Genomic DNA, 14018 nt, shown 5'->3' on the forward strand with positions numbered 1-14018 from the left:
GCTAATTTATTCTCTCCTCCCTCTCTATCCCACCTCCTCTACTATCCCTCTTCCCCACTATCACCCTGGTAACCATAAATTTGTTTTCTAAATCAGTAGGTCTATTTTTGTTTTGTAAATAGCTTCATTTGCATCATTTTAAAAAGAGATTCCATATAAGTGATATCATTTGATGTTTGTCTTTGTCTGGCTTAGTATGATAATCTCTAGGTCCATTCATGTTGCTGCAAATGGCATTATTTCATTTTTTTATGGGCGTAGTATTCCATTGTATAAATACACCACCTCCTGTTTACCCATTCATCTGTTGATGTATATTTAGGTTACTTCCATGTCTTGGCTATTGTAAATAGTGCTGCAATGAGCATTGGGGTGCATGTATCTTTTTGAATTATAGTTTTCTCCAGGTAATATGCTCAGGAGTAGGATTGCAGGATCATATGGTAGCTCTACTTTTAGTTTTTTAAGGAACCTTCATACTGTTCTCCATAGTGGCTGTACCAATTTACATTCCCACCATCAGTATAGGAGGGTTCCTTTTTCTTCACATCCTTACCAGCGTTTATAATTTGTGGATTTTTTGATCATGGCCCTTTTGACTGGTGTGAGGCGATATCTCATTGTCATTTTGATTTGCATTTCTCTAATAATAAGCGATGTTGAGCATTTTTTCATGTGCCTCTTGGTTATCTGTATGTCTTCTTTGGAGAAATGTCAGTTTGGGTGTTCTGCCCCCCCCACCCCCCCCTTTTTTTCCCTGGCTGCACTGGGTCTGTGTTACTGTGCACGGGTTTTCTCTAGTTGCGATGTACAAGCTTCTCATTGCGGTGGCTTCTTTTCTTGCAGAGCGTGAATGGCTTTAGTAGTTGCAGCTCGCGGGCTGTAGAGTGCTGGATCAGGAGTTGCGGCACAGGGCATTTGGAATCTTCCTGGACCAGGAATCAAACCCATGTCCTCTGCATTGGCAGGCAGATTCTTAACCACCTGACCACCAGGAAAGCCCCTTCTGCCTATTTTTTGATTGGGTTGTTTGGGCTTTGATATGTACGAGCTGTTTTGTATATTTTGGAAATTAATGCCTTATGAGTTGAATCATTTGCAAATATTTTCTCCCTTTCTGTAGATTGTCTTTTTGTTTTGCTTATGGTTTCCTTTGCTGTGCAAAAGCTTTTGAGTTTAATTACGTCCCATTTTTTGGTTTTTATTTCTATTACTGTAGGAGACAGAACTAAAAAAAAAAAAAATGTTGCTGCGATTTAAGTCAGAGAATATTCTGCCTATGGTTTCCTCTAGGAGCTTTGTAGCATCTGGTCTTACCTTTGGTCTTAAATCCATGTTGAATTTGTTTTTTTTTTTTTTTTTTTTTTTGTATATTGTATTAGAGGATGTTCTATTTTCATTCTTTTACATACAGCCATACAGCTGTTTAGTTTTCTCAGCACTACTTATTGAATAGACTGTCTTTCCTCCATTATATGTTCTTGCCTCTCTTTTTGTAGATCAATTGACCATAAGCTTGTGGGTTTATTTCTGGGATTTATCTCCTTTTCCATTGATCTATGTATGTCTTTTTGAATCAGTACCATACTGTCGTTTGTACTCTAACTTTGTACTAGGTCTGAAGTCAGCATGATTCCTCCAGCTTTATTCTTGTTCCTCAAGATTGTTTTGGCTATTCAGGGTTTTTTGTGTTTCCAAACAAATTTTATTTTTTTATTTTTTGTTATTTATTTTTTTATGTCAGTGGCTTTTCCTTTGCATCTCCATATACATTTTCTTTTTTTAATATAAATTTATTTATTTTAATTGGAGGCTAATTACTTTACAATATTGTATTGGTTTTGCTATACATTGACATGAATCTGCCACAGTGGTACCTGTGTTTCCCATCCTGAAACCCTCCCACCTCCTTCCCCATCCCATCCATCTGGGTCATCCCAGTGCACCAGCCCTGAGCACCCTGTATCATGCATCAAACCTGGACTGGCGATTCGTTTCACATATGATAATATACATATTTCCATGCCATGCTCCCAAATCATCCCACCCTCGCCCTCTCCCACAGAGTCCAAAATACTGTTCTATACATCTGTGTCTCTTTTGCTGTCTCACATATAGGGTTATTGTTACCATCTTTCTAAAGTCCATATATATGCGTTAGTATACTGTATTGGTGTTTTTCTTTCTTACTTCACTCTGTACATAGGCTCCAGTTTCATCCACCTCATTAAAACTGATTCAAATGTATTCTTTTTAATGGCTGAGTAATATTCCATTGTGTATATGTACCACTGCTTTCTTATCCATTCATCCGCTGATGGACATCTAGGTTGCTTCCATGTCCTGGCTATTATAAACAGTGCTGCGATGAACATTGGGGTATACGTGTCTCTTTCAATTCTGGTTTCCTCGGTGTGTATGCAGATTGCTGGGTCATATGGCAGTCCTATTTCCAGTTTTTTAAGGAATCTCCACACTGTTCTCCATAGTGGCTGTACTAGTTTGCATTCCCACCAACAGTGTAAGAGGGTTCCCTTTTCTCCACACCCTCTCCAGCATTTATTGCTTGTAGACTTTTGGATCGCAGTCATTCTGACTGGCTTGAAATGATACCTCTTTGTGGTTTTGATTTGCATTTCTCTGATAATGAGTGATGTTGAGCATCTTTTCATGTGTTTGTTAGCCATTTGTATGTCTTCTTTGGAGAAATGTCTGTTTAGTTCTTGGCCCATTTTTTGATTGGGTCATTTATTTTTCTGGAATTGAACTGCAGGAGTTGCTTGTGTATTTTTGAGATTAATTCTTTGTCAGTTGCTTCGTTTGCTATTATTTTCTCCCAATCTGAAAGCTGTCTTTTCACCTTGCTTATAGTTTCCTTTGTTGTGCAGAAGCTTTTAATTTTAATTAGGTCCCATTTGTTTATTTTTGCTTTTATTTCCAATGTTCTGGGAGGTGGGTCATAGAGGATCCTGCTGTGCTTTATGTCAGAGAGTGTTTTGCCTATGTTTTCCTCTAGGAGTTTTATGTTTTCTGTTCTTACGTTTAGATCTTTAATCCATTTTGAGTTTATTTTTGTGTATGGTGTTACAAAGTGTTCTAGTTTCATTCTTTTACAAGTGGTTGACCAGTTTTCCCAGCATCAATTGTTAAAAAGCTTGTCTTTTCCCCATTGTATATTCTTACCTTCTTTGTCAAAGATAAGATGTCCTTAGATGTATTTATCTCTGGGCTTTCTGTTTTGTTCCATTGATCTGTATTTCTGTTTTTGTGCCAGTACCACACTGTCTTGATGACTGCGGTTTTGTAGTAGAGCCTGAAGTCAGGCAGGTTGATTCCTCCAGTTCCATTCTTCTTTCTCAAGATTGCTTTGGCTATTCGAGGTTTTTTGTATTTCCATACAAATTGTGAAATTATTTGTTCTAGCTCTGTGAGGAATATCATTGGTAGCTAGATAGGGATTGCATTGAATCTATAGATTGCTTTGGGTAGCATACTCATTTTCACTATATCGATTCTTCTGATCCATGAACATGGTATATTTCTCCATCTATTTGTATCTTCTTTGATTTCTTTCACCAGTGTTTTATAGTTTTCTATGTATAGGTCTTTTGTTTCTTTAGGTAGATATATCCCTAAGTATTTTATTCTTTTCGTTGCAATGGTGAATGGAATTGTTTCCTTAATTTCTCTTTCTATTTTCTCATTATTAGTGTATAGGAATGCAAGGGATTTCTGTGTGTTGATTTTATATCCTGCAACTTAACTATATTCATTGATTAGCTCTAGTAATCTTCTGGTGGAGTCTTTAGGGTTTTCTATGTAGAGTATCATGTTATTTGCAATAAGTGAGAGTTTTACTTCTTCTTTTACAATTTGGATTCTCTTTATTTCTTTTTGTGCTCTGATTGCTGTGGCCAAAATTTCCAAAACTCTGTTGAATAGTAGTGGTGAAAGTGGGCACCCTTGTCTTGTTCCTGACTTTAGAGGAAATGCTTTCAATTTTTCACCATTGAGGATAATGTTTGCTGTGGGTTTGTCATATATAGCTTTTATTATGTTGAGGTATGTTCCTTCTATTCCTGCTTTCTGGAGAGTTTTTATCATAAATGGATGTTGAATTTTGTCAAAGACTTTCTCTGCATCTATTGAGATAATCATATGATTTTTATCTTTCAATTTGTTAGTGTGATGTATTACACACACTAGATATTGTAGATATTGAAGAATCCTTGCATCCCTCACATAAAGCCCACTTGGTCATGATGTATGATCTTTTTAATATGTTGTTGGATTCTGTTTGCTAGAATTTTGTTAAGGACTTTTGCATCTATGTTCATTAGTGATATTGGCCTGTAGTTTTCTTTTTTTGTGTGTCATTTTTGTCGGGTTTTGGTATTAGGGTGATGGTGGCCTCATAGAATGAGTTTGGAAGTTTACCTTCCTCTGCAATTTTCTGGAAGAGTTTAAGTAGGATAGGTGTCAGCTCTTCTCTAAATTTTTGGTAGAATTAAGTTGTGAAGTCGTCTGGACCTGGGCTTTTGTTTGCTGGAAGATTTCTGATTACAGTTTCAATTTCCGTGCTTGTGATGGGTCTGTTAAGATTTTCTATTTCTTCCTGGTTCAGTTTTGGAAAGTTGTACTTTTCTAAGAATTTGTCCATTTCTTCCACGTTGTCCATTTTATTGACATATAATTGCTGTTAGTAGTTTCTTATGATCCTTTGTATTTCTGTGTTGTCTATTGTGATCTCTCCATTTTCATTTCTAATTTTGTTGATTTGATTCTTCTCCCTTTGTTTCTTGATGAGTCTGGCTAATGGTTTGTCAATTTTATTTATCCTTTCAAAGAACCAGTTTTTGGCTTTGTTGAGTTTTGCTATGGTCTCTTTTGTTCCTTTTGCATTTATTTCTGCCCTAATTTTAAAGATTTCTTTCCTTCTATTAACCCTGGGGTTCTTCATTTCTTCCTTTTCTAGTGCTTTAGGTGTAGAGTTAGGTTATTTGACTTTTTTCTTGTTTCTTGAGGTAAAGCTGTATTGCTATGAACCTTCCCCTTAGCACTGCTTGTACAGTGTCCCATAGGTTTTGGGTTGTTGTGTTTTCATTTTCATTCATTTCTATGCATATTTTGATTTCTTTTTTGATTTTTCTGTGATTTGTTGGTTATTCAGCACAGTGTTGTTCAGCCTCCATATGTTGGAAATTTTTAATAGTTTTTCTCCTGTAATTGAGATCTAATCTTACTGAATTGTGGTCAGAAAAGATGCTTGGAATGATTTCATTTTTTAAAATTTACCAAGGCTAGAATTATGGTCCAGGATGTGATCTATCCTGGAGAAGGTTCCGTGTGCACTTGAGAAAAAGGTGAAATTCATTATTTTGGGGTGAAATGTCCTATAGATATCAATTAGGTCTAACTGGTCTGTTGTATCATTTAAAGTCTGTGTTTCCACATTAATTTTCTGTTTAGTTGATCTATCCGTAGGTGTGAGTGGGGTATTAAAGTCTCCCACTATTATTGTGTTATTGTTCATTTCCCCTTTCATACTTGTTAACATTTTGCCTTACATATTGTGATGCTCCTATGTTGGGTGCATATATATATATTTATAATTGTTATATCTTCTTCTTGGATTGATCCTTTAATCATTATGTAGTGTTCTTCTTTGTCTCTTTTCACAGCCTTGTTTTAAAGTCTATTTTATCTAAGTATTGCTACTCCTGCTTTCTTCTGGTCTCTATTTGCAAGGAATATCTTTTTCCAGCCCTTCCCTTTCAGTCTGTATGTGTCCCTTATTTTGAGGTGGGTCTCTTGTAGACAACATATATAGGGGTCTTGTTTTTGTATCCATTCAGCCAGTCTTTGTCTTTTAGTTGGGGCATTCAACCCATTTACATTTAAGGTAATTATTGATCAGTATGATCCCATTGCCATTTACTTTATTGTTTTGGGTTTGAGTTTATACACCCTTTTTGTGTTTCCTGTCTAGAGAAGATCCTCTAGCATTTGTTGGAGAGCTCGTTTGGTGGTGCTGAATTTTCTCAGCTTTTGCTTGTCTGTAAAGCTCTTGATTTCTCCTTCAGATTTGAATGAGATCCTTGCTGGGTACAGTAATCTGGCTGTAGGGTATTTTCTTTCATCACTTTAAGTATGTCCTGCTATTCCTTCCTGGCCTGAAGAGTTTCTATTGAAAGATCAGCTGTTATCCTTATGGGAATCCCCTTGTGTGTTATTTGTTGTTTTTCCCTTGCTGCTTTTAATATTTGTTCTTTGTGTTTGATCCTTGTTAATTTGATTAATATGTGTCTGGGGGTATTTCACCTTGGGTTTATCCTGTTTTGTACTCTCTGGGATTCTTGGACTTGGGTGAATATTTCCTTCCCCATTTTAGGGAAGTTTTCAACTATTATCTCCTCAAGTATTTTCTCATGGTCTTTCTTTTTGTCTTCTTCTTCTGGGACTCCTATGATTTTAATGTTGGGGCATTTAACATTGTCCCAGAGGTCTCTGAGTTTGTCCTCATTTCTTTTAATTCTTTTTTTTCCCCCTCTGTTCATTTATTTCTACCATTCTATGTTTTACCTCACTTATCCTATCTTCTACTTCTGTTATTCTACTGTGGGTTCCCTCCAGAGTGTTTTTGATCTCATTTATTGCATTATTCATTATATATTGACTCTTTTTTATTTCTTCTAGGTCCTTGTTAAACCTTTCTTGCATCTTCTCAATCCTTGTCTCCAGGCTATATATCTGTAACTCCATTTTGTTTTCAAGATTTTGGATCATTTTCTCTATCATTATTTGGAATCCTCTATCAGGTAGATTCCCTATCTCTTTCTCTTTTGTTTGGTTTGGTGGGCATTATCCTGTTCTTTACCTGCTGCATATTCCTCTGTCTCTTCATCTTGTTTATATTGCTGTGTTTGGGATGACCTTTCCGTATTCTGGCAGTTTGTGGTTCCTCTTTATTGTGGAGGTTTTTCACTGTGGGTGGGGTTGGATGGGTGGCTTGTCAAGGTTTCCTGGTTAGGGAAGCTTGTATCAGTGTCTGGTGGGTGCAGTTGTATTTCTTCTCTCTGGAATGCAATGAAGTGTCCAGTAGTGAGTTTTGAGATGTCAGTGGGTTTGGTGTGACTTTGGGCAGCCTGTATATTGAAGTTCAGGGCTATGTTCCTGTGTTGCTGGAGAACTTGAGTGATATGTCTTGCTCTGGAAGTTGTTGGTCCTTTGGTGGTGCTTGGTTTCAGTGTAGGTATGGAGGCTTTTGATGTGCTCCTATCAATTAATGTTCCCTGGAGTCAGGAGTTCTCTGGTGTTCTCAGGATTTGGACTTAATCCTCCTGCCTCTGGTTTTCAGTCTTATTCTTACAGTAGCCTCAAGACTTTTCCATCTATACAGCACCATGATAAAACATCTAAGTTAATGATGAAAAGTTTCTCCACAGTGTGGGACACCTGGAGAGGTACCCAGAGTTACATGGAGAAAAGAAGAGGGGAGAGGGAGATAGAAGTGACCAGGAGGAGAATAGGGGGAATCAAAAGGGGGAGAGACAAAGCTAGCCAGTAATCACTTCCCTATGTGCTCTCCACAGTCTGGATCCTTCAGAGATGTTCACGGACTTACACAGAGAAGGAAGAGGGAGGAAGGAGACAGAGGTGGCCAGGAGGATAAAAGGGGGATTCAGAAGGAGAGATACAGATCCAGCCAGTAATCAGTTCCCTAAGTGTTCTCCACAGCCCAGAACACAAAGAGATCCACAGAGTTGTGTAGAGAAGGGGGAGGGAGGAGATAGAGGCGACCTGGTGGAGGAAAAAGAGAGTCAAAAGGGGAAGAGAGCAATCAAGTCAGTAATCTCACTCCCAAGTAAAAATGGGTACTGAAGATTGGGTTCTTAAAGGAACAAAATTGATAACAAATACTAAAAGGCAAAGATAAAAATCTAGAGTAGAGGTTAGCTTTTCAAAAACAATATTAAAAAAACAAAACAAAGTTACAAAAATTATAAAATAAATATATATGAAATTTGCTTTAAAAATAGGGTCTTTTTTTGGCAAGGTAATAGGTTCTATGAAGACCTAAAAGACCTTTTAGAACTAACACCCCAAAATGATGTCCTTTTCGTTATAGGGGACTGGAATGCAAAAGTAGGAAGTCAAGATGCACCTGGAGTAACAGGCAAATTTGGCCTTGGAATACGGGATGAAGCAGGGCAAGGACTAATAGAGTTTTGCCAAGAAAATGCACTGGTCATAACAAACACCCTCTTCCAACAACACAAGAGAAGATTCTATACATGGACATCACCAGATAGTCAACACCGAAATCAGATTGATTATATTCTTTGCAGCCAAAGATGGAGAAGCTCTATACAGTCAGCAAAAACAAGACCAGGAGCTGACTGTGGCTCAGACCATGAACTCCTTATTGCCAAATTCAGACTTAAATTGAAGAAAGTAGGGAAAACAACTAGCCCATTCAGGTATGACCTAAATCAAATCCCTTATGATTATACAGTGGAAGTGAGAATAGATTTAAGGGCCTAGATCTGATAGAGTGCCTGATGAACTATGGAATGAGGTTCGTGACATTGTACAGGAGACAGGGATCAAGACAATTCCCGTAGAAAAGAAATGCAAAAAAGCAAAATGGCTGTCTGGGGAGGCCTTACAAATAGCTGTGAAAAGAAGAGAAGCAAAAAGCAAAGGAGAAAAGGAAAGATATAAACATCTGAATGCAGAGTTCCAAAGAATAGCAAGAAGAGATAAGAAAGCCTTCTTCAGCGATCAATGCAAAGAAATAGAGGAGAACAACAGAATGGGAAAGACTAGGGATCTCTTCAAGAAAATCAGCGATACCAAAGGAACATTTCATGCAAAGATGGGCTCGATAAAGGACAGAAATGGTATGGACCTAACAGAAGCAGAAGATATTAAGAAGAGATGGCAAGAATACACAGAAGAACTGTACAAAAAAGATCTTCACGACCCAGATAATCACAATGGTGTGATCACTGACCTAGAGCCAGACATCCTGGAATGTGAAGTCAAGAGGGCCTTAGAAAGCATCACTATGAACAAAGCTAGTGGAGGTGATGGAATTCCAGCTGAGTTATTTCAAATCCTGAAAGATGATGCTGTGAAAGTGCTGCACTCAATATGCCAGCAAATTTGGAAAACTCAGCAGTGGCGACAGGACTGGAAATGTCAGTTTTCATTCCAATCCCAAAGTAAGGCACTGCCAAAGAATGCTCAAACTACAGCACAACTGCATTCATCTTACACACTAGTAAAGTAATGCTCAAAATTCTCCCAGCCAGGCTTCAGCGATATGTGAACCGTGAACTTCCAGATGTTCAAGCTGGTTTTAGAAAAGGCAGAGGAACCAGAGATCAAATTGCCAACATCCACTGGATCATAGAAAAAGCAAGAGAGTTCCAGAAAACATCTATTTATGCTCTATTGACTATGCCAAAGCCTTTGACTGTCTGGATCACAATAAACTGTGGAAAATTCTGAAAGAGATGGGAATACCAGACCACCTGATCTGCCTCTTGAGAAATTTGTATGCAGGTCAGGAAGCAACAGTTAGAACTGGACATGGAACAACAGACTGGTTCCAAATAGGAAAAGGAGTTCGTCAAGGCTGTATATTGTCACCCTGTTTATTTAACTTATATGCCGAGTACATCATGAGAAACGCTGAACTGGAAGAAACACAAAATGGAATCAAAATTGCCGGGAGAAATCTCAATAACCTCAGATATGCAGATGACACCACCCTTATGCAGAAAGTGAAGAGGAACTAAAAAGTCTCCTGATGAAAGTGAAAGTGGAGAGTGAAAAAGTTGGCTTAAAGTCCAACATTCAGAAAACGAAGATCATGGCATCCAGTCCCACCACTTCATGGGAAATAGTTGGGGAAACAGTGGAAACAGTGTCAGACTTTATTTTGGGGGGCTCCAAAATCACTGAAGATGGTGACTGCAGCCATGAAATTGAAAGACGCTCACTCCTTGGAAGAAAAGTTATGACCAACCTAGATAGCATATTCAAAAGCAGAGACATTACTTTGCCAACAAAGATTCGTCTAGTCAAGGCTATGGTTTTTCCTGTGGTCATGTATGGATGTGAGAGTTGGACTGTGAAGAAGGCTGAGCGCCGATGAATTGATGCTTTTGAACTGTGGTGTTGGAGAAGCCTCTTGAGAGTCCCTTGGACTGCAAGGAGATCCAACCAGTCCATTCTGAAGGAGATCAGCCCTGGGATTTCTTTGGAAGGAATGATGCTAAAGCTGAAACTCCAGTACTTTGACAACCTGATGCGAAGAGTTGACTCATTGGAAAAGACTGTGATGCTGGGAGGGATTGGGGGCAGGAGGAGAAGGGGACGACAGAGGATGAGATGGCTGGATGGCATCACTGACTCGATGGATGTGAGTCTTGGTGAACTCCGGGAGTTGGTGATGGACAGGGAGGCCTGGCATGTGCGATTCATGGGGTCTCAAAGAGTCGGACACGACTAAGTGACTGATCTGATCTGATCTGAATAGGTTATAAAAATGAAAATTAAAGGAGTAATAGAGATCTAAATTAAAAAAATGTTTAATTAAAACAAATGATAATATGAAAATATACCTAGGACTTTCTCTGGAGATATTGCAGATAGTGTGGGGTCAGTTCATTTTCAGATAGTTCCTTGATCCGGCTTATACTTCTCAAGATCTATAGGCTCCTTCCTATGTAGTCGGTGCTAGCTACAGGGTTTTAATATATTGCACCTGTCACTTCCAAGGCGGTTCCCTCTGTTTATTTTAGCTTCTTCTCTTTGTTGGTCTCTTCAGTGTCTAGTTTCCACCCTGACACAAGGGGGCGGCGATGGTCCCTTTCTTTAGGCTTACTTGTTCAGTCATGCTGTGGGGAGGGAGGAACACTGCAAACAAATATCACTGGCATGTGTGGCGAGCGCTTGCAGTGTCTCAGCCACACTGGGTTTGCCCCCGCTCATGGGGTGTGTGCTTTCTCAGTCTACACTGCTCAGGCTCTAGGTTGTTCTGTCGGGAACTAAGGCAGGCCCTGGGTTGCGTGCACTTCCCAGGTCTAAGCCACTCAAGTTCAGGTTCTTGGGTACTCCACAAAGGCATAGACTTGGTTGGGCCTTCGTTTTGTGCCCTTCCCAGGTCTGAGCAGCTTAGGTGACCAAGTGCTTGGCGAGCACAGTCGCCCCCAGTTGGAGGCTGTGTCTTATCGCCTCCCCCGTCCCAGCCACTCAGGTTTTCTGGGTGTATAATGGGCGTGCCTTTTCAGGTTGCTATATGTCTCTTCTGGGGAGCTGATCTCTGGCTGCGACCCTCCTGGCGGATGTTGACCTTACAGAATCCCAAGAAGTCTTGGTTAGCAATGAAGCCTGCTTGCAGTTTGGTAGAGGATGCCTCTCTGGGGCCGCGATTGCCCCCTTTCTGGTTCTGGCTGCCCTGGCTGCCTGTCTCAGGGAGGGGAGAGGGGGATGGGCTGGTCCGCAGCTGCCTAGCTCTGCTCAGTCCTTTGTTCTGTGAGTGGGCCTGGCAGTGTCTTAGGTTAGGGCTTTCCCCTGGATAGTTCTCTATTTTTTTTTCCCTCTCTTTCTGGCTATCCCGTAGTCTGGGTTGCTATCCCTTGTTAGTTCCCTCAGATTGCCCTCGGGGAATTCAGGCCCAGTCCTTACCCTAAGCAACGCAGCCGGCGCCTCCTAGTCCAGTCCCGCTTGCTAGAGGCAGATGTGAGCATCTGGGCTGCTTCTCTGCTGGGAGTTGCCCTTAGGCATGTAATCTGTGGGTTTTAATTAATTAATTATTTTTCCTCCTGGTTATGTTGCCCTCTGAGATTCCAAGGCTCACCACAGACCCGCCAGGGAGAGTGTTTCCTGGTGTTTGGAAACTTCTCTCTTTTTTAAGACTCCATTCCCGGGACGGATCTCCATCCCTACCTCTTTTGTCTCTCTTTTTATCTTTTATATTTTGTCCTACCTCCTTTTGAAGACAATGGTATTGTGGAATTTGCTCAGTGTTCAAATGTTCTTTTGATGAATTTGTGGGGGAGAAAGTGGTCTCCCCATCCTATTCCTCCACCATCTTAGGACTGCCCTCCATACAAATTTTAAAGTTTTGTTCCAGTTCTATGAAAAATGCCACTGGTGATTTGATAGGGATAGCACTGAATCTGTAGACTGCCTAGGTGAGTATGGTCATCTAAAATAAACCTTAGGTAGGTTTATTCCTAGGTATTTTATTCTTTTTGATGTGGTGGTAAATGGAATTGTTTCCTTCTCTTTCTGATCTTTCACTGTTTGTGTATAAAAATGCAACAGATTTCTGTGTATTTTGTTTCCATCAACTTACCAATTCATTGATGAGGTCTAGCAGTTTTCTGGTAATGTCTGTAGGATTTTCTAGTATAGGACTATATCTGCAAAAAGTGACAGTTTTACTCCCCAGTTTTAACATTTTAAAACATTCCATCACTATTCTCTCTTAAACTGTGTGTGTATGTTAGCATTTTTACTGATTCTTGATAGCAAGTTGCAGACATAATACCACATAACCCATAAATCCAGAGTGTATTTCTCCAAAAAAGAAATATTCATACATAATCATAATTCAACCAAAGTCAAAAAATCAACATTTATGTTCTATCATCCAATCTATATGCTCTATTCAAAATTTGTCAGATGTTTCACAGTGTATCTGCTTCATTGTCTAAGTCCCACGACAAGATCATGTATTGCATTTGGTTGTCATGTCTCCTGAGTAACTTTCTAGCTGGAAAACGTCCTTTATCATTGATTACCATTACAGCTTTAAGGGTTACAGGCATTCATCCAGTAGGATGTTCATTCCACATATTCATAATGAGGCAGAAATTATGTTTTATTCTTCTTGCTGCATCACATCAGTTAGGTACATGGTGTTGACCAATCCTAACACTGGTGATGTTAATCCAGTCTTGAAAATTGTCCTTCCTAATATAGTAAGATTTTTCAGGTTGACCTCATATTTTCCTTATGCTACCCCTTGGAACTATCTACTTATTCAGGGATTAAGTTTCCGTTTAGAAGAGGATGCATTTAGAAAGCAATATCTACTGCTAGATATACACTTATTAGTGCAGTGCTATTTCTTCTAGCCTTCTCATTGGACAAGGCTAGGAAATACATGTATGGACAGACATAAAAGTGCACACACATGTATTAATATCAATTACTATCTATTATAATGCTGCTGCTACTGCTAAGTCACTTCAGTCGTGTCCAACTCTGTGCAACCCTATAGACTGCAGCCCACCAGGCTCCCCCATCCCTGGGATTCTCCAGGCAAGAACACTGGAGTGGGTTGCCATTTCCTTTTCCAATGCACGAAAGTGAAAGGTGAAAGTGAAGCTCAGTCGTGTCCAACTCTTCGAGACCCCATGGTCTGCAGCCTACCAGGCTCCTCCGTCCATGGGATTTGCCAGGCAAGAGTACTGGAGTGGGATGCCATTGCCTTCTCTGATCTATCATAATCACTGATAGATTTTTCCAAGCATTTTAATTATTTGGATGCTATTGTAAATAAGATTATTGCTTGGTTTTATTTTCAGAGTATTTATTGCTAGCTTACAGAAATACAGCTGATGTTTATATAGTGATCTTGTATCTTGAGACCTCGCTGAACTAATCTATTCTATTTTTTTATTCCTTAGGATTTTCTGTACATTAGAGAATATAATTTGTAGAGATGACAGTTTTAATTCTTTCCAATCTGAATGCTTTTATTTCTATTTCATGCCTAAATGATCTGGTTAGAAAACCCAGGACAGTGTTGAGTAGAGGAATTAAAATCAGTCACATCATATTTCTGATATGGGGAAAGCTTTCCATCTTTCATGATTAAGTATGATAGTTGATGTGATTTATTTTATAAATATTCTTTATCAGAAAGAGGAAGTTTCTTTCAATTTCAAAATAGTTGATTTTTTTTTTTAATCATGGAAGGGTATTGGTTTTTA

This window comes from Bos javanicus, chromosome 28 (genome assembly GCF_032452875.1).
Source record: "Bos javanicus breed banteng chromosome 28, ARS-OSU_banteng_1.0, whole genome shotgun sequence".
NCBI lineage: Eukaryota > Metazoa > Chordata > Mammalia > Artiodactyla > Bovidae > Bos > Bos javanicus.